Source organism: Aethalodelphis obliquidens, unplaced genomic scaffold, assembly GCF_003676395.1.
Source record: "Aethalodelphis obliquidens isolate GAN/ISIS:26980383/991018 unplaced genomic scaffold, ASM367639v1 scaffold36, whole genome shotgun sequence".
NCBI classification, from domain to species: Eukaryota; Metazoa; Chordata; class Mammalia; order Artiodactyla; family Delphinidae; genus Aethalodelphis; species Aethalodelphis obliquidens.
This window is the reverse complement of record NW_020837980.1, coordinates 15869509-15889520: the sequence shown is the minus strand read 5'-3', so window position 1 is coordinate 15889520 and position 20012 is coordinate 15869509. Positions and strand designations below refer to the sequence as shown.

Below are 20012 nucleotides of genomic sequence, written 5' to 3'. Positions count from 1 at the left end.
TGGGAAATGAGAGAGAGAGAAACAAATGAACTACTATTCCCACTTGGGCAGAAATGGGATTTGTTTATAGCAACACATCCACTTTTGGGCCAGTGTCAATTTATAACCCCCCCAAAAAAAAATTACATTCCTGGATCTGAGCACCTGCAATTGAAACAGAGCAAACACAACTCACTATAGTGAATTATTAAGTGAAAAAAAGTGTTTGATTCAGCCAGGGAAGGGAGAGTCACTCCAACCTGTCACGTTCCTGGATCATACTGTATGGATTTTTGTTTGGGAAGTTAAGATAGATCTGTTTGGGTAAGCAGGCTATTTGAGGTCTGAAGGAAGTGGAAATTTGAAGAGGGAATTATCACAAGGGCTGGTAATGCCACATTTGCATTTCTTTCTTTCCATTCCCATAGCTTCCAACTCTGAGCAACTGGGAAAATGGCCCATAGGCAGAGGTAGGTAGAACAGACAAGGCGGAGCGTGATTGGATTTAATTAAAATGTATCGCTCATTACAAGAACAAGTTTAACATTTCTAAATAGCCCCCAGGTTAATTCCAGCTCTTTAGTAAATAAACTAGGCATCATTTAGCTAGCATAATCACTGTCCCCCTTTTTAAGCCAAATGATTTTGTAAAATCAGTGCACTGCGAGAACTGAACTACTACTGCTATGATTGCTAATAGTAGTGATAGGAGGAGGAGAAAGATGAGGAGGGGCAGCAGTAGCAGCTAACATTTAGATGCACTATGTGCCAGGCACAACTCTAAGTGCTTTACATCTATTTATTTTCTTTTAATTGTCACATTAAACTCACGAGGTAGGAACCGTTACTACGCTCACAGTACACATGAGTTAAGCTAGGTACAGAGTTTAATAACATGTCAATGTGAAAAAGCTAATAAGTAGTTACATGTGGAATCTTAAACAAATGATACAAATGAACTTATTCACAAAACAGAAATAGACTCACAGATGTAGAAAAACTTATGGTTACCAAGGGAGGAAACGGGAGGGAGGGATAAATTGGGAATTAGGGATTAACAGATACACACTACTGTATATAAAATAGATAAACAACAAAGACCTACTATATAGCACAGGGAACTATGTTCAATATCTTGTAATAACCTATAATAGAAAAGAATCTGAAAAAGAAAAAAGATATATAACTGAATCACTTTGCTGTACACCTGAAACTTTGTAAATCAACTAAACTTCAGTTAAAAAAAATTTTTAAGCTAATTAGTAGATATAGAATAAAATCCAACCATTCTGCCATCCAACCATTCTGCGGAGAGGAAAATAATGGTTAGAGAGTTGTTTTTCACCCAAATTCACATAGCATCTAAATAGAACTAAAGGGACTTTCTTCTTTTGCTATAAATTTATTACAAATGATAGTGCATACATTTGTGTAGAAAAGAACTAACAGTCTAGTTTACTTATAAAGAAGAAAGAAAAGGACTGGATTCTGGATATTTATGAAGTAAAGGAAGGAGACAGTCAGAACTATTAGAAATAGTATCAAGACGAAGGCAAAGACAGTACCAGGATAAAAACAATGCACCCTAGAATTTCAAAATGATCACAAAATTCTAACAGGGCATAACATCACCTTAACTTTTGTTCAGCAAAGTCTATGCCTATTACAGAGTATTTCTCTATGGGAACATATTTCCAATTGTATAATTGCAATCAATAAAACTAGAACTGACTTTTATATCCAACTTTGAGGCAACACATATTTTTACAAACATGGGGACATATGAATTATTATGAAAAATAGATACCAAAAACTACCCCAAGAAGCCTTATGAAACTATAGAGATATTCCATTTTATCTCTATTAAACATAATGATACGTGGTGGGCACTTTTCCTCAAACTTCTGTGGGAAACATCTCTCATGAACTTCAACAAATCAACTTAAAAACATGTGCTGCTTTTTCTAGCAATCTTACTTAGTTTTAGCAAATTTGATGGGAAAAGAGTTAACAGTTTTCCTCAAGCTGCTAAGTGTCAGCATAGCTTAAACTCAGCAACCTCTTGATTGACATGTATACACTAATATGTATAAAATCGATAACTGATAAGAACCTGCTATATAAAAAATAATAAAATAAAATTCAAAAAAACTAAAAATAAATTGTAAGCATTTTCCTAGCTTATTAAAACTCCTAATAATAACCTAATCTAAATGGCTATAAATGACTTACCATGTGGCTGTGCCGTGACTTTTTAAGAACTGTTTTCATATTTACTTATTAAATAATTATTTTCTACAAGGAAAAAAAAACAAGTCAGCAACCTCTTCTAATAGTTTTAATATATTACACTCCAAGGGAGACACGTGATTGTTTCTGGTAACATACGTTCTCTTACATTTGGTGTTATCTCTTAAGTAGTTTTTAAACTCCCTAGCTTTATGCTATATAAGCAGTAAAAATCTACTTTTGAAGAGTGTCAGGATTTTAAATGATCTCTTGGTCTTTTGATGATCTAAACTGGAATCGTTTTAGAAGCTTTTGTAGAAATAATTTGAACCAATCTAATACTACTGCGTTCTAAAACTTAAATTTTTTTTTTTTTTTTAATCATTCCTCTACTTAAATCCAGTCAAGAGATCCCCACCACCCCGCAGGTAGCCAATTCGAATGCATAGCATAGCACTCTTCGAGGATTTGACCCTTTATACTGTAAGGCTTCTTTTCTCACAAGCTCTGCCTTCCTGCCCCCTCCCAGCACCCACATCCCTCACAGGCTCACACTGGCAGCTATGCACCAGCTATACTGAACTATTTTGCAGACTCTTGCCTTCAAGTTACATCCTCTATGTGGAATAAACTTTCACTCCCCAAACCTCCCTGCCACCTTTACCTAGCCAGCTCCGACTCAAAGTTTAGTCTTGGGAGGCTCTCCGTGAGTCCCCTACAGTAGGCTACGTGCCTCTCTCATGTGTTCCCATAAGGCTTGAGTCCAACACTGAGATGTACTTATCACCCTGCACTGCAACTTCCTATTTTCTTGTTTGTACACAATATTGTAGACCCCTTGAGGGCAGGGGCTAAATAATTTTCTTGAATACCAAGTGCTAAACATAGCTCATAACATGTAGTAAGTTCTCACTAAATACGTATTCAATGAATGAAAAAATTAGGCTCATAATTATTTTTTTACTCGATCAAACTAAGATGTTTATTTCAAACCTTCTTACTAAGGAGAATGAAACAATGCTCTAAAAGCAAGAAAAACTTAGTAAGAAATATTTTAACTAGTTGAGTTAAAAACAGAAAACATTTAGCATCACTAGCTTCTAACAAGAGCGACTCAAGGAAAAGGGCAGGCAGTGTGGACTCTCTCCCAAATCCCTCTCAGCCACCCCCATCCATCCTCTTGCCTCTCCATCCTGCCCTCTATTATTACCAGCCACCTTCCTTATCATCCCCAAATGGAGTCGAAAATAAATCCTCATCTAACCACATCCTCTCGCCTCTCCAATCCCATCCCCTCTCCAACAGTGGACATCAGTCCTGCCAAAGCCCAACCATTCTTCCTGTGAGTGTGAGGAGACACCACTCCTGAACTTCCAGCTGGAACATCCTAGGTGTCAACTTGCTTTAGATTTGTCCTGAGGTTAGAAAGGACACTGAACACCAAAGTCCACACTACTCCTTGCTTTGCTAATACTATTCCTAACTCTGTGCCCTTGGACATGTCACTTGAACTCATCAGTTCCTAATCAGTACTGATTAAGCTGAAAACCAGGGTATCTCCAAGAGCTCTTTGCAGCTCCCATGTCATTAGCTCCAGGACATCAGTGACAAAGGCTAGCACATCAACTCAGTGACCTGCTTCCTGTCATACAAATTTACCTACACAGACCATTTGACAGAATACAGCAGAGCCGAAAAGTATCCTGTTTTCTCATTGATGGGGGTGGTCCTTACATAAGTAACTTTGAGGACTGGCTGAACTCTAACTTCATAAACTCCAAGCCCGCCTACGAAGGAAGCATGTGACATGAGGAATGCTGTCCTTTTTTTTAAATTTTTTTTACAATTTAGCTGCTAAGAAGCCCTGGAAATAGCACATAGCAGCACACAGTAGCATACAAACTAGTTAGCCAGGAAGAATAAGATGAATTTCCCTGCTCTCCTAAGAATTGAACTATTTTATTCCGGGATGCTAAAAAGGAATTTTTTTTTTTAAAACAAGTCTTCGCATTTTATGAGGTATTAGACTCAGTGTTTCTAAGAGTGGTGCCTAATCTCAACTGCCACTGTTGTCACCTCAGGGAGGGCTAGTTTTGCCGAGCGCCACGTGGCTGCTCCCCTGCCATGAAGGAAATAGGATGAAGCTAAGTGGCGTGCTCTTGTAATAACTGTATGTGCCAAGACAGAAAATCAGACTCCAACTCACCAAGGCTCAAATGCTTAAGACTGAAAAAAAAAGAAAAATGGCCAAGTGTCCATCTACTAATATAAGTGGACAAAGGATCAACAGCATGGATCACCTCTACCCACAAATAATTCCTAAACATATTTGATGGCCCTTGAAAACCTTATAGAGGCTCAAATGACAATAATCTACTGTAGAAAATAAAGATGGTCCAACTGCTGCTCCCCAAGAGGATGGGTGAGCAAGCTTGCCCAGGAGCAATTTCCTAGCATCCAAAGACCACTTTCCTATTCCTAAAAAAATAATAGTAATGCTTCTACCAAGAAGGAAAATGCTTTGGGGGCGCTTTTTATCAGAGCCACAGGAAACAATAAAAACTTACTGAGTATATTCTAATGCTTTCATTGTGGTATTGTGAAATAGTAAAAAGAACATGCTATGAAGATAGGCACCCCTGAATGTAAATCCTCATTCTACCATCTCTCTGTGACCTTGGACAAGTCCTTACCCTCTCTGAGCCTCTGTTTACTCATCTGTTAAATGAGAATAAGATTGTTATAAGGATGACATACAAAAGCAACAGGTCCCTTGAGATCTGTATCTACATCTATCTATCAGCTCCTTTAGTTTCCTGAAGAACCGTATTCTGGAGAAAATAGAGATGGAGATCTTTTCTTTAAATACTGGTTCTAAAAAATGAAATCCACTGAAGTAAAATCCAGTTGCAGTCAATCAAGTATGACACAAGAGAAATACATGAGAATCAGCATAAAGAATGCTACAAGTTATATTTGCACACGCGCAAAAAGAAAATTCCTTAGCTTACCATTCAAGACCCACAAGAGTTTGCCTGCAGCAATCTCTCCGGGCTTCCACGTTCCCACAGGCTTTCCCACCTATAAACCTCCCCTAGCACCATGCACTCTTCTGAGCATTTCTTGCACTGGCTCACCTGCAGGCTTCTGGTCTTAAACTAAACACCCCACCCACTACTTTATATCAACCATCCAGCAATTGCTCAATTCCCCAATCCCTACTCCTTTCTTAAGGTTTTCCCTGACCAACTCAACATTAGCAACAGCTAGTCACTTGGCAATTAGTTATCAGGTTTAATATTTTTTAGTGTAGCTAGGAAGGACCTTTGTGATTTATTCCTTGGTAAATCTGACCTCGCTCTGGGGTGTGGCAAATTCGTACAGTCTTTGGCAAAATGATTCCAGTACTAAACATGTGCTACGGAGAGTTTATATATGTGTACTAAAAAAACACATAGGATTTTAGTGACCCAAGTGGATATTATTACCAACATAAATTTCCTCTGTGATTGACATATATGACCACCTGACACAAATGACTCCTGTTTAAAGAAAAATTGATGCAAAATAGAAACAAATTTAGAAGTACAGAATTGAACTAAAATTTTGTTAAAGAATTTATTTCGCAGAATTTCTACAATCAGTTAGATAAGACCCTCAATGTTGAGTGGAAATGCCAATGAAAGTACCGCTGTGGGTGTGGGGGTGTATAAATGATGATTTTAACATCTGATCTGAAAAGCAGAAGTTTGGGTAAAAGTACACCTGTTTATATCAAGGAGGTTCAGAACTGACTCAGAGGAAAAAGTATTATCCTCTGACTCACCAAGACCACTTCCTGAAACACCCAATGTTTTTCTTGGAAGGAAGGATATGAAGTGTCATTTCTTTCAAACACTGATTAGACAAAATTGGAGTCTAACACAAAATGGACAAAAGACATATATTTTCCAAAGCCAAACAGGTTTCAAAGTGGAGACCATTCCATAAACATATATTATCTGGTCATGAAAGGGAAGACTTTAAATACAGTCAGAAATGAATAATCCAAGGTGTATTATAATGAGTAAATCACTAACTACGTACACATATCCCTCTTTATACCATAATCTCTCTCTCTCTCTTTTTTTTTTTTGGCCACACCATGTGGCGAGTGGGATCTTAGTTCCCTGACCAGGGATCAAACCCACACCCCTTGCAGTGGAAGCGTGGAGTCTTAACCACTGAACCATCAGGGAAGTCCCTATACCATAATCTCTTAATGATGAAGAAACACTATGATTTTTTTTTTTACATCTTTATTGGAGTATAATTGCTTTACAATGGTGTGTTAGTTTCTACTTTATAACAAAGTGAATCAGTTATACATAGACATATGTTCCCATATCTCTTCCCTCTTGCGTCTCCCTCCCTCCCACCCTCCCTATCCCACCCCTCCAGGTGGTCACAAAGCACAGAGCTGATCTCCCTGTGCTATGCGGCTGCTTCCCACTAGCTATCTACCTTACGTTTGGTAGTGTATATATGTCCATGCCTCTCTCTCGCTTTGTCACATCTTACCCTTCCCCCTCCCCATATCCTCAAGTCCATTCTCTAGTAGGTCTGTGTCTTAGAAACATTATGATTTTAATTCATATAATTAACTAATGTCTTTGGCTTAAAAACAATCATTTTTCTTCATAGTAATTACTTTCTCTTCTCTGAATCACCTGTGTGGCCAGTATTTAATAAAAATTTACAAAAACAATAAGTAACATTTACTGAGTGCTTATATGGGCCAAACTTTGTTATAAATTCTTGGCATGCATTAATTCATTTGATAACCACAACTCCTCTAAGAGGTAGGTACTATTATTATCTCTATTCTACAGATGAGGAAACTGAGGCACAGAACAATAAAGCACCTTGCCCAGTATCACACAGTGAGTACATGGTAAAACCCCAAACCCAGGCAGACCAATGTAAGAGCCCAAACTCCCAGTTTCTGTGCTCTGTGTGTGTGTGATACCCCTGCCCATTAGAATGCTTGCCAAAACTTAAAAACACTTAATCACACACATACATATAATTACACACATATACATCTGTATAAACATTTCACATTTACACAGTCCACGCCGAAATCTATGTATGCCCTTCTATGTTACCATTATATCAATAGGATTTGGGTACCAATAATACCAAGTCTTCAGTCGAGAAGAACAATTACTTAGATAAGCTTTGAAACATTCCACTGGTCCAGATACATTTATGTCAGTCTCACTTGTTTTTTAGTTCTAAAGCTTTGGAAACATCTCACAGAACTGCAAAAACACCAAAATGATACTGCCCTGGACACAGTCCTTGGGGGAGAAAAATACACATAACATTTCCTTCTTCAAAATAACAAGCAATTAAACTGAATCTTGCTGTTTGCTTCCTTTTCAGTAATCTAGACTGGAAAGAGTTCAAATATCTGACTCTCGCAGTATTTTGCTTCCAGTAGAAAGATCATCATTTAATATGCCACGTCAGCTAATAAGTGTTTCCTCATATCTATAACTGACTCATAGAAACTAGCTTAAATATTAAATGACTGCCTATTTCTAAACATTTGAAAAAGAAATTCCTATTTAGCTAAGGAGGCAGAATAAGCACTTTGAAAAGAGTCATACCACCCTGACCTTCAGATTATAAAGGGGAAATGTAAGAAGGGGAAATTCATCCCCTTAAAAGGAAGGGTGAGGCCCTTGAAGTAGCAGCCTCAGGAAATATATTTCCAGTGTTAATACCACTCCGGAGGTGCTGAAGATTCAGGGGTGCTTTGGGAAGCCTGCATGCCTAGTGTGATTTGAGGGGCAAGACAGAGTCCTCCTGCTTCCTTACATGATACCATTTACCCAAGGGATACAGTGAATGAAATTCCGACCACTGGAAATTTATTCTTTTGCATGAAGCATTTTCATCCCTAGGAACCACGTTTAAACTGCAAACACTTGTGGGAGTAATAATGTATTATGTCATTAACACTTAAGTATAACTTATCAGATACTTTCTCCTAAGACAGGAGGAATCTAGGGTAACGTGAGAACATTACCGATGAAATCAGTATGCCCAGAAATGTAAGAAATCTGCCCAGAAATGGAGCAGTAGCAAAGTACTGAAGAAAAAACTTGCCTGCTTGATACTTTTACATATGAAAAGATATATTCGGTTATTAATAATTGCTGAAATTATGAAAGGGATTCCAGCTTATAGATGGAATGATTACTTATTAGAGGCAGACATTCTATACAGTGAGCAAAACCACGTAAGAAATTCACTCAGTATTTTCAGTCTACACCTTCCAGGGGTTGTGCTTCACATGAAGGCATATAAGAAACACCATGGTTTCTCTCCTTCAGGAGCACTTAGTTGAGCGAGACATATGCAAAGAGATAATTACAATGCAACTTAGTAAATGCTACTGTCGTGTTATAAAAAATGTACAATACTGTGAAACCATCAATCTAAGGCAGCTGTCAGTAGGTTTCATCTGGGAGGAGACAGTAGAACCAGGTGTTGAAAGACACAGGAGTGTGTCAATCAGCACAGGTACGGGTAGGAGAGGACACTCTAGGCATATGCAAAGCATGGTACGTGGAAGGGCATGGTTTTTAGGGAAGAGTGAGATATTCAGTGTGGCTGCAATACAGGGTATATGAAAGATGATGTGGCAGAGAAGAGCTTAACACGAGGTTGGGAGGGGCCTGGTAGATCATGTAAGGGAATTTAGACTCAGTCTTTATGGAAGCAGCAAACCAGTGGAGGCGCTAACAGTCTTACTACTAATTTTAATAAAATCACTATGGGGGCATTCTGGAGGGTAGACTAGATTAAGAAGCAAGGTTAACTAATTTTGAGATAATTTTATCTGTTTCTTTCATTCCTATGGGACTCCCCAATTGTATTCTGCTCTACATATATATATATATATATATATTTTTTTTTTTGTTTTGTTTTGTTTTGTTTTTTTGGAAAAATTAAGACTCACCTATGTCATTCTCATAATGTCTTCTTCAGACTTCTGAATTCCCCAAGGAGAAGCAGGAAGATAGTGTAACTCAGCGGTCCCCAACCTTTCTGGCATCAGGGACTGGTTTCATGGAAGACAATTAATTCTTCCACGGACGGGGGATGGGGGGAGGGATGGTCAGGCGGTAATGCAAGTGATGGGGAGCAATGGGGAGCGGTGGGAAGCAATGGGGAGCGGCGGGGAGCGATGGGGAGTGGTGGGGAGCGATGGGGAGCAGCGGGGAGTGGCAGATGAACCTCCGCTAACTCTCCCGCTGCTCACCTCCTGCTGTGTGACCCAGTTCCTAACAGGGAGGCTGGGGACCCCGGTTCAACTAATTTAAAATGTGACTATCAATAACCTATAAGGACACAGCTCACATTTTCTAGTTATTAGTTACATAAGGAGCCCAAGGGAGCTATATTCATCCTACTTTAGAAAAGTTCATTTTAAAAATTCAGAGAGTGAGAGTTCCCTGGTGACTTAGTGGTTAGGATTCCAGGCTTTCACTACTGTGGGCTCAGGTTCAGTCCCTGGTTGGGGAACTGACATCCCACAAGCCATGCAGCATGGCAAAAAAAAATTTAAAAAATCCAGAGACTTAAGAGAATTGAAGATTGGTTTTTACTTTTCATTTAAAACATTCCTTTAATGGTGTGGCCATTGCGGAAAACGATATGGCAGTTCCTCAAAAAATTAAACACAGAATTACCATATGTTCCAGCAATTCCACCTTTGGGTGTAGACCCAGAACTGAAAGCAGGAACTCAAACAGATACTTGTACACTCACAGTCAAAGCGGCATTATTCACAACAGCCAAAGCGTAGAAGCAAGCCAAGTGTACATCGACGGATGAATGGATAAGTGAAATGTGGTCTGTATATACAGTGGAATATTATTCAGCCTTTAAAAGGAAGGAAATTCTAATATGTGCTACAACAACGGATGAAGCTTGAGGCCGTTAAGCCAAGTAAAATAAGTCAGTCACCAAAGGTCAAATACTGTATGATTCTACTTATATGACGTACCTAGAGCAGTGAAATGCATGGAGATAGAAAGGAGAATGGCAGTTGCCAGGGGCTGGCGGGGTACAGGGGCTGATGAGTAGCTATCCTCTAATGAGTATGGAACCGTCTGTGAAGATATAAAAGTTCTGAAGATGGATGGTAGTGACAGTTGCACAACAACGTGAAGGTACTTGATGCCCATGAATTTACACCACAGATGATTTAAATAGTAAATTGTATGTTATATATATTTTACCATGATAATAAAAAAAGTAAATGAGGAAGGAATAAACCGCTGCATGTCTGTGAGGCCATTAGGTATGGCTGCCTGGCCTGTAAGGCTAGACATTACTGCAGCTGCCTCTGTAGTGGAGGATGCACCAGGACATCAGGGATTTCTGTGGCAAACACACATACACACACACGAATTAAAACCATCCTTACAATGCTTTGTGTGTATGATCATATAAATATATACATACACATGTGTATATATACATATTTTGATTTGAGGTAAATTAGATTATCATATATTCTACTTTAATAAAGATCAAGAAACACAATCCTTAATTTACAAAAGCAATAAATTGAACTGTGTGTTGGGGGGAAAAAAAAAGAGAACTGGTCCAGTTTCACCAACTATTGATTTCTTGTCCAGCTCTAACCTTACCTGGAAGCCCCTCTTACAAACACCATTTCTCAGTGACCCTTAATTTTCTCATTACTCAAATGAAGTAGGACTCTATGTCCCACCCCCTACACACCAATCTTACAGTATACTAATGGGATAAACTAAGGCAATGTATATATAAAATTATTTTAACATAGAAAATGATTTGGAATAGATATGCTCTTTTACAAAAGGATCATTTGACTTATGAAAGGGCTCAAAGAATTTTTTTAAAATTCCTCTGCATTTTTCACTTTTAAGTAAGCATTCAAATAATCTAACATGCATACAAACTTTGAGGAGAACATCCCCTGAACAAAATAAAATACATCAGTATTCCTAAGGGGGTAAATATATATATATTATTTATATTATAGGTAAATAATATATATATAATATACACATATTCAATAAGATGGCTTCAATGGTCAAACTTTTAAAGTGATAAGATTTAGAGTTTGCTTTTATAATTAATTAGCTCATTATTAAGTTCCATACCAAATGTCAAAAGGAATTACAAAATGATATTAACAAAAGTTGACTCATTTAAAATGGGTAAGAAACATGTCTGTAACTTTAAGAAAGTTATCATTAACTTGATGTCTTATGGCAAATCAACTGTTAACTGCAGGAGTTAGTCCCTGGAAATAAGTCGAGTGACGCTGACGATATCTAACTCAGTCATTTTAATAGTTAAGAAACATTCTGTTTAAAAGAAACAACGAAGATTTTCCACAAGTCAGTGCCACCAATCCCCCTCCTGACATGCCTTTGAAAAACATTCTTCAGGGGGCAGGGGGTGTCTGTTTTCCTCACTGATCAAAACAAAACTCACAACTCTTAGCAAGTATTTACCTTACCTGCTAGCCAATATTTCTCTTTTTGTAAGGAAATAGACTTTTGACATCCAGTATGAAATTCCTCAAACCTCACATTAAACCCCCCAAATCCGATACTGTCAACTGAAGTTCACTAAAGTTTAGGCTTAAACAAAGCACAGACAAGTTTATTATTAAATTCTTGTATAATCAGCTGTACATGTATTGTTTTCACCACTTACTGCTCTTTCTTTTAACTCAAAAACTAAGATTTCAGAATAACCCTGAAATATTTTCTTTCCTTCTGTCTTCAATTCCCATTCTCTTTCCCACCTAAAGTGACCTTCTCTTTCCTTAGTTGTTGTGAACCCCTATTTCACCTCCATCTTATGGTAAATATCTTGTAAAACAGTCCTTCTAAGTCTATTACAACTTTATTTCACCCACTTGGGAAATATGCAACTCTCTCTCCTTCTACTTTATAAATTCCTCAATGCATCCAACCTGTAAGTGAAATTATCTCAATTTAGAAGCTCAGATTTGATTTTGAAGAATCAAGCTCCACAAATAGGAAGCATTTCAGTATTTAACTTCTTAATCAAACCTCTAAGCCCGATTATCATGTGTTACTTGGTCACCCAGTGATCACTCAGAGAACCTGTGATCATGTGTTCTAGTACAGAACACCCTCCCCACTCAGCTGGTTATTTTTAGAAGAGTAGCTGTATTCATTCTATCTCAGATTCAGTCCTGGCATTGTAATAATGCCAATTCACTTTTCCTCCTCAGGATCAGATGCAGCTGAAGCGGTCTGCATTCCTTTTTCCTGCCTTTTCTGTTCAGACTTTCTCCAGGTCGAGCTCCATTCAGATACTTTGACAGCTGTTAAGAAGGTTTGGGAAAGCTGGGCTGCCAGTGGCCTAGAGTAACCTGGGATTACCAACAATCTGAGAAGTTTAATGTAATTAGGTGAGCTTCAGAGAGGAGGGGAGTAGGCTTCACCCAGGCAATCCCTGTGCTCAAAATTATATCATGAATTTCCCAGCGAAATGTCTATTCAGTCTTTGTTCATTCAGTAAATCTTGGTGAGAGCTTGCTGTGTGCCAGCAGGTACGTCTGAGGCTGGATAGACAATGATGAACAAACAGATATAATTCCTCTTCTCAGAGTCATTAGGAGATACAATGGCCTTCTGTGATCATCCCTTGAATAAGCCAAGCTCTTTCCATCCTCAAGGCCTATCACACTCTGTCTGGAATAATTATCCTCTTTGTCTTTGGCTGCCTAAATCCTGTATCTCAGTTTAAATGATCTCCTGGGGAACTATTCCTCTGACCCCTCCAATCTGTATTAGATCCCTCGTTGCATGTTTTCATTGCACCCTGAAATTTTCTTCATAAAACTTTACAATTAGACATATGAGCCAATATTTGTTTAATAATCTGTTTTGCAAAGATAAACTGCTACCTGGTATACTATTGACACAGAATACACTTTCCTATTTTGTACTTTATATTGAGAATATTTTAAGTCTCATCTTTCTTTTAGGTGAATATTATTTTAAGTTTTTAATATGAGGCTTCAATTTTCTGTTCTTTAAGTTTTCTCTATAGCTCTATACAATTTATCCAAAAACCTTCCTTCAAATGCAATTTTTATAATAAAATTACACAATTCTCCAAACAATTCTATTTTTTGTGTGTACAACTTGTGTTTTTTTAATATTTTAGATACTGGCTAAAATGACTACAAATGTCTATATCTGATATCTAGATGTTTTCAAGCCAGAATTTTGAATAGACCATACTCAATTTTTACAAATAAAGTTTCTCTACCATATTCTTATCTGGAGAAACCCAGACAAACATGAATCCCACTACTTAATAAATGTGGAGGCTTACTTAGCTTCTATGAGCCTGGTTTCCTCATGTGTAAAGTAGTTATAAAATCTTTCAAGGGTATGAGAAATAAAGTATACAAAGTCCCAAGCAAAATATCATACTAAATAAATATCAATTCCTTCCTACATGTGGGGAAAAAGAAAAGGTCCGGGGCTTCCCTGGTGGCGCAGTGGTTGAGAGTCCGCCTGCCGATGCAGGGGACGCGGGTTCGTGCCCCGGTCCGGGAAGATCCCACATGCCGCGGAGCGGCTGGGCCCGTGAGCCATGGCCGCTGAGCCTGCGCGTCCGGAGCCTGTGCTCCGCAACGGGAGAGGCCTCAACAGTGAGAGGCCCGCGTACCACGAAAAAAAAAAAAAAAAAGTAAATGTCCACGTATGAAAATATAGCCCTCTATGAAATATAATACCAGTTTCCATTACCTAATCTGATTTCCTAAAAGGAAACAAGTCTAACTTTTTCTGCTTTATGGGCTATACTTCAGGGCAGGGGTTGACAAACTTTCTGTAAAGAGCCCGGTTGTAGACATTTGGGGTTTGTGGGCCACATATGGTCTCTGTCAGTGTTCTTTGTTTTTGTTTTTAATAATCTACTAAAAATGTAAAAACCATTCTTGGCTTGTAGAAAAACAGACTGGGCACAGTTGGCTAGCCCCCTGCTTTAAATTCACAGATGCTAATCAATCCTTCCTTATCCTCTTATCTGTATAATATTAGGCTCTTAACACTTGACTGAAAAGTTGCGCTCTCAACTATTTATCAAACCTTCAGTTTAACGAACACTAACTAAACACTTGTTTATATGCAAGGCGCTGTACAGTAACTGACTACTTGAAGAAAAAAAGACACATCACAGGTTGTAAAACAAGTGCCAATAGAGCCTTTTGAAGCTTTCCTCTATTGTCACCTCTCTTCTTCCTCTTTTTTTTTTTCTTTTTGAGGCTACTACTAATCTGGACTTACAGCATAACCAATTTATGTTCATGACCTCGGGTTTCTCTCCCTATAACCCTGAGTTGAAATTGGTGCTAGCCTGAGCTCCTTGGTGAGAATCTGATTAGGCTTCTCATACCATAGAGTTAGAGGTCCCCTACTGCCCATCCTCCATCAGGCTCTGTCCTTCCAATTCTGATATATTGTTATAAATTCACTTGTTTCCCCCCCAACTTTCAAAACAATCATTTCTTCTTCTCTTCCCTAGTTCAGCTCACCTGATCTCTAACTGTCCAATTTTTCTCCCTTTTCACCTATAATCCCAATGGAAAAAACTCTGAATTTGGCATCAGAACGAGTTGTTATTGTTCTGCCTCTGACAAACTGTGCATTTCTTAGCCTGAGTACCTTTGTTTTTTCATCTATCACAGGGGTAAAAAGACGGCCTGTGATGCCAATCAGACACAGGTGAGGGCAGAGGAAATAATACATGTGGAAGTTATTGATTTATAATCTACAAAGTACTCTAAGAGACCACTGAGATCTCCGGTTCAGAAGTCAGATGGGATTCGATAATTATGAATTATCGACCTGGGGCAAGTTAACTAACCCCTGTAAGCCTCACTTTCTTCATCTGTACAATAAAGGCAGTAATAACATCTGCTTTATAGGGTTTTGTGAGGATCACATGCCCTAATCCATGCCAAGCACTTACCATAGTGCCAGGCACATAGTAAAGGCTCACAAAATGTTAAACATTATTATTATTTAAGGGTAAGCCACTGGTCCCTGGTCTTTTAGGTTCAGTCTCTACATGCTTCTAAGCATATCTATTTATTCCACAGGTAATTTTATGCCCTTTTTCTACGACACTGGTTAAACAAGTTCTCTGGCATTTTTCTCTGTTGCACTGTGTTCCTCTTACAGGGTTTTTTTTTTTTTTTTTTTTGCGGTAGGCGGGCCTCTCACTGTTGTGGCCTCTCCCGTTTGTGGAGCACAGGCTCCGGACGCGCATGCTCAGCGGCCATGGCTCACGGGCCCAGCCGCTCCGCGGCATGTGGGGTCTTCCCGGACCGGGGCACGAACCCGCGTCCCCTGCATCGGCAGGCGGACTCTCAACCACTGCGCCACCAGGGAAGCCCAGGGATGATTTTTTTTTTTTTTTTTTTTTTTAGTGTCTCTCACCATTCAAAGAGCGGGGAGAGGGAGGGTAGAAATGAAGGAAAGAAAGAGAACTGTCAGTTCACACGCTCTGTGTTATCAATTAGTACAGTCAGTTCTGTTATAATGCGGCACAATATGTTCCTGAAAAATCACGATGCTATGCAAAATCATGTCACGAAAAGCCCAGGACTTAGGGGACAAAACAGCTGTCAGGGACACATATAAAAAATAAAAGAGCCTAGGAAAGACCCTAGCACAGTTTTTCATACGTTAAATGGTTAAAAAAATAAATAAAAACTATAATAAATATAGCATCTTACCTTGCAAAAGACTTTAAGTGTGCTTGTGGAATTGCGTGTCCAAGGGCTGCAGCTTGTGAGTTATTGTGCAGTGGTAGAAAAAGGGTTATCTGAAATTGGAGGGAAAGTTATGAAAATGAGATATGGGTGGTTGTGGTTCATGATATGCAGTGAAGTCAGGGAGCTGGAAGGTGTCTGAGGTGTGCGCGTGTGCATTTTGTCTGTTCCTATGTGGCTCAGTTCAGCTAGGTGAGAAGGCCTGTGTTCACCAACGAGGTGAAAATAAAATAAAATCACACATAACAAATGTGAAATTTACATTCTACTCAAGTTGTTCCCTAATATTAATAAGGTAGGAATAAATTCTCATTTTCAAAACAAGCATGATAGCAGAACTGACTGTATTTATCCCCGAACTGTGAACTCCTGAAAAACATTCTCTGACTCAGATCCATAGTCACTATTTCCAAAGTCTGTGTTACCCTTCAATTTCCTATCAGCCCAAAGGCTTTACCTAGAAAAAGCTGTTCTTTCCTTGTCAGAATTAAAGTACTACACATAATCTAAATCATTTTTAAACTGCATCTTTGATTGTTTCTTCAGCTTTCCCTGCTGGGGAGATGATGTGCTATCCCCAAACATCCATTCCAACAGAGGAATAAAATGCCTGGTAGTCAATTACTCACTGCCATGGCATGACATTTATTCAGTTGCCAAATATTTACAATGAGCATCTACTAAACACATGGAAACATAGGAGATATAAGATGAAACCGCATCCAACTCATCATAGTAAGAGACAGAGACGCGGCTCAGTGGATCATTCAAAGTTAGGCTATGCTACGTACGAGGCGTAAAATATTACAACACATGTAAAAATAACGGTAACACAAGACATAACATGAAGCACCTTAAGAAAATACAGCAAGTACAAAACAGATTAGTTTCAATGTTGGAAGAGGGGACCAGGAGAAATTTAATGGGCCTGATTAGTAGACCTTAAGGACGAGGTAAATTTTGCATATGAGGGAGAGACTTTCTTATTGTGGCATGAGTGAAGGAAAAAGCAGGACATGGAGGTGTAAAGCACAAAGAACAAGAAGTGTAGGCCAGGGACTTCCCTGGCGATCCAGTGGTTAAGAATCTGTGCTTCCACTGCAGGGGGCACAGATTCCTGGTCAGGGAACTAAGATCCTGCATGCCGCGTGGTGTGGCCAAAATAAGAAATTGAAAAAAAAAAGGAAGTATAGGCCATAAATTAAGATACATGACTACAAGTGATAAGTTACGTACCGGACTTTGAATTTGATATGATGGGAAATGGGAAAGCCACAGACAACTTTTAACCAGAAGAGTGCAACATCAGCTATGAATGGGCAATGGGGAGCCCAAAGGGCTTTCAGAGATCCTGAATATGTTAAGAGACTTCATTCAGAGTCTTTGGACACCAAGCCAGAGCAGCAGGAGGGCTTCCCCAACTACAATCCCAGGCTTTGTGTCCAAGATTGATATTCATGGCTCTACTTAATGGATACTAACCGTGTCATTTGGTCTGGCAAACTGTATAAAAAAGTGGGGGAAAAAAAAGAAAAATTACCTACAAAATGAAGGAAAAGTATTTTTTAGAAACAATGAAGGAAGACGAAGAATGCAATGCAACCTACAGTAATAATAATATTGTCAGATATTTAAATCTGACCATTAGGATCATATAAATAGTGAAGTTAAATAATATGGTTCTGAGTTACATCTAAACATCTGACACAATGTATTTTTAAGATTCAAGAAACTGTATACCAATGTTCCTAAAAGCAAGGCATTCTTGGACAAATGTTCATGTGAGATCTACAGCATTTCAACTGAGATTTTACATTACCAAGTACAGAGAGACAATATTTTATAAGTTTCTTCAAAATTTTAGAAAATACATTGAGAATTAAAACTACCACAAGTTTCAGCTAGTCAAATTCCCAAACTTAGTTAGTATATTGTATACAGAAGATTCTGTACACAAAGCTCATAAATTTTAACTAAAATAAGAAGTATAATTTTTCATATAGCTGAAAATATCATTTTAGGTATCCACATGTCAAATTAAACAGTTAAAAACATACACAAACCTCAACTCTAAAATAAAAAAGAAGTTTTAAAGAATACTTAATGGTTTAATTAAATTAGAACTATCCTATAGCGTAAATGATCAAAAGAATGTATGATAATCTACCTCATTATATGACCTGCACAAAAATTTTATGCAATTCAACTAAGCTATTATTTAAAAATCTAAAATATAATGAGCTGACTTGGAGTCCCTTAAAACTCCAAGGCAGTTCCCTTAAGTAAACTTCATACCTACCTTGATGAATTAATGACACATGATTTCACTGAAAAATAAACCAAAAAGGAGACCTCTTTACACAATTTATTTCAGAATTATTTACATAGAAAATGAGTCTAAACATCTTATCCTCTCCAGAGTCATTTCCTCTTATAGGCAGTTTACTTAAACTGAAGAAACTGCTTCCAAGTTTAGCTTCTGAAAACCAAAAACCCCCTTTAAAAGGCTCTAGGTACAGTAGGTACAGGGATATCCTTCTTAAGGTGAGAATAGGTGTGTCAAAAGACAAAATATTTTACATACCATTCCCAGAGTATGATTCCCAGAGTATGTATGAGACTTGTACTAAAAGTGATTCTGACATTTGCCTTGGAATTTTGGCCTGTAAAGCTGACAAAAGCTTTGTAGCAAGGGTAAAAATAAATAAATCCATAAACATCTCAAGGAACCTCATTTTTTTTAGCTGACAAAAAGCTGTAAACAATGCTTGTATAAGTAGTTCAAACTTGTGTGAACTGATAATACTCCTATGGTGAAGAGAGTCTCAATAAATAACAGACACATTACAGGAAAATGAACATAGCCAAGAATCCATTTCCAGAAGGATCAATACAGCCATAACCATGGTACCCGAACTCAAGAAGGCATTACATTTACCAGCACCAAAACAGTGATGCGATCAGTTATTTACTTTTGTTATGTACTACATTGTGATACACTAGTATTAGCTCTCCTTTGTTTTTCTGTAGTATAAATCTTAATTTATACTTGCACTTAATTGTTAGTAAGAGAACAGAAAGTCTCCTCCTGAATGTTAAATGTAACAAGCAAATCGATAAGAACTACAAAAACAGTTAGATCTCTATGCATTGAGAATTATATATATTGGCCATTAAGCGCAAATTTTTTATTTAAAACACCCTACATATAAAATTATGGTGTGTTATGAAAGAGTTTTATAAAAAATTATGGATTTTTGGAAAGAGTTGTTTTTTGAAAAATTCCATTAATTGACTACTTAAACATTTACAAGATCCATTAATATACATGGATTAAAAAAAAAAACACTTTAAATACACATATTCACTACTCTTTTTGGTCCCAAGCAAAATGTTTACACAGAAATTTGGCAGTGTTAAGTCTGTGGACTCAAAGCCAATAACAACCTAAGAAAACTGAACTTGGTAATAAGCACATTTTCATAGTACAACTAACGGTGTATAACAATCCAAAGTAGTTAATATTTATAGGATAATCACAGTATTTTGCATACCAGATTAATTTTAAAGCAATTTTAAGAAAACATGATATATCTGTGCTTTCCCAACTGTTAACAGTCAACAGATTTCTTCTTAGCTATAATTGGGGTGGGGGGGCGGGGAATTAGTCTCTTAAACATCATGACCTAAGGGGAGGAAATCAATCCTGTATATCCCCATCTCTGTAAGCAAGAAGCCAGGAGGCACAAGGCAGGACACTGTGGCACCTGGAGTACCAATTTCACCAAGTTCAGAATCCACTTGGAATTCCAAATGGGAATTTACAATATTGTCAAAGGGCTTATTGGGACTAAAAGCATTACCACATGTTTCAAGGTCTACAAATATACTCCATGATAATCACGCCTTTGAGAGCCCTCCTTAG

At 38.0% G+C, this 20012-nt stretch overlaps 1 protein-coding gene across 2 annotated transcripts in view; it reads right to left on the bottom strand.

Annotated features, from left to right (window-relative positions):
• The window catches only part of EPS8 (EGFR pathway substrate 8, signaling adaptor), a 189703-nt gene that overhangs the window by 87417 nt on the left and 82274 nt on the right, over positions 1 to 20012 (bottom strand). Inside the window, exon 2 of one of the 2 annotated variants that reach the window (XM_027129513.1) lies at positions 16052 to 16140. The exons of the other annotated variant lie outside the window; for it this stretch is intronic. The gene's annotated coding sequence lies outside the window, so the exon portion shown is untranslated. The remainder of the gene's footprint in view (positions 1 to 16051; positions 16141 to 20012) is intronic. 2 annotated transcript variants of the gene reach the window in all.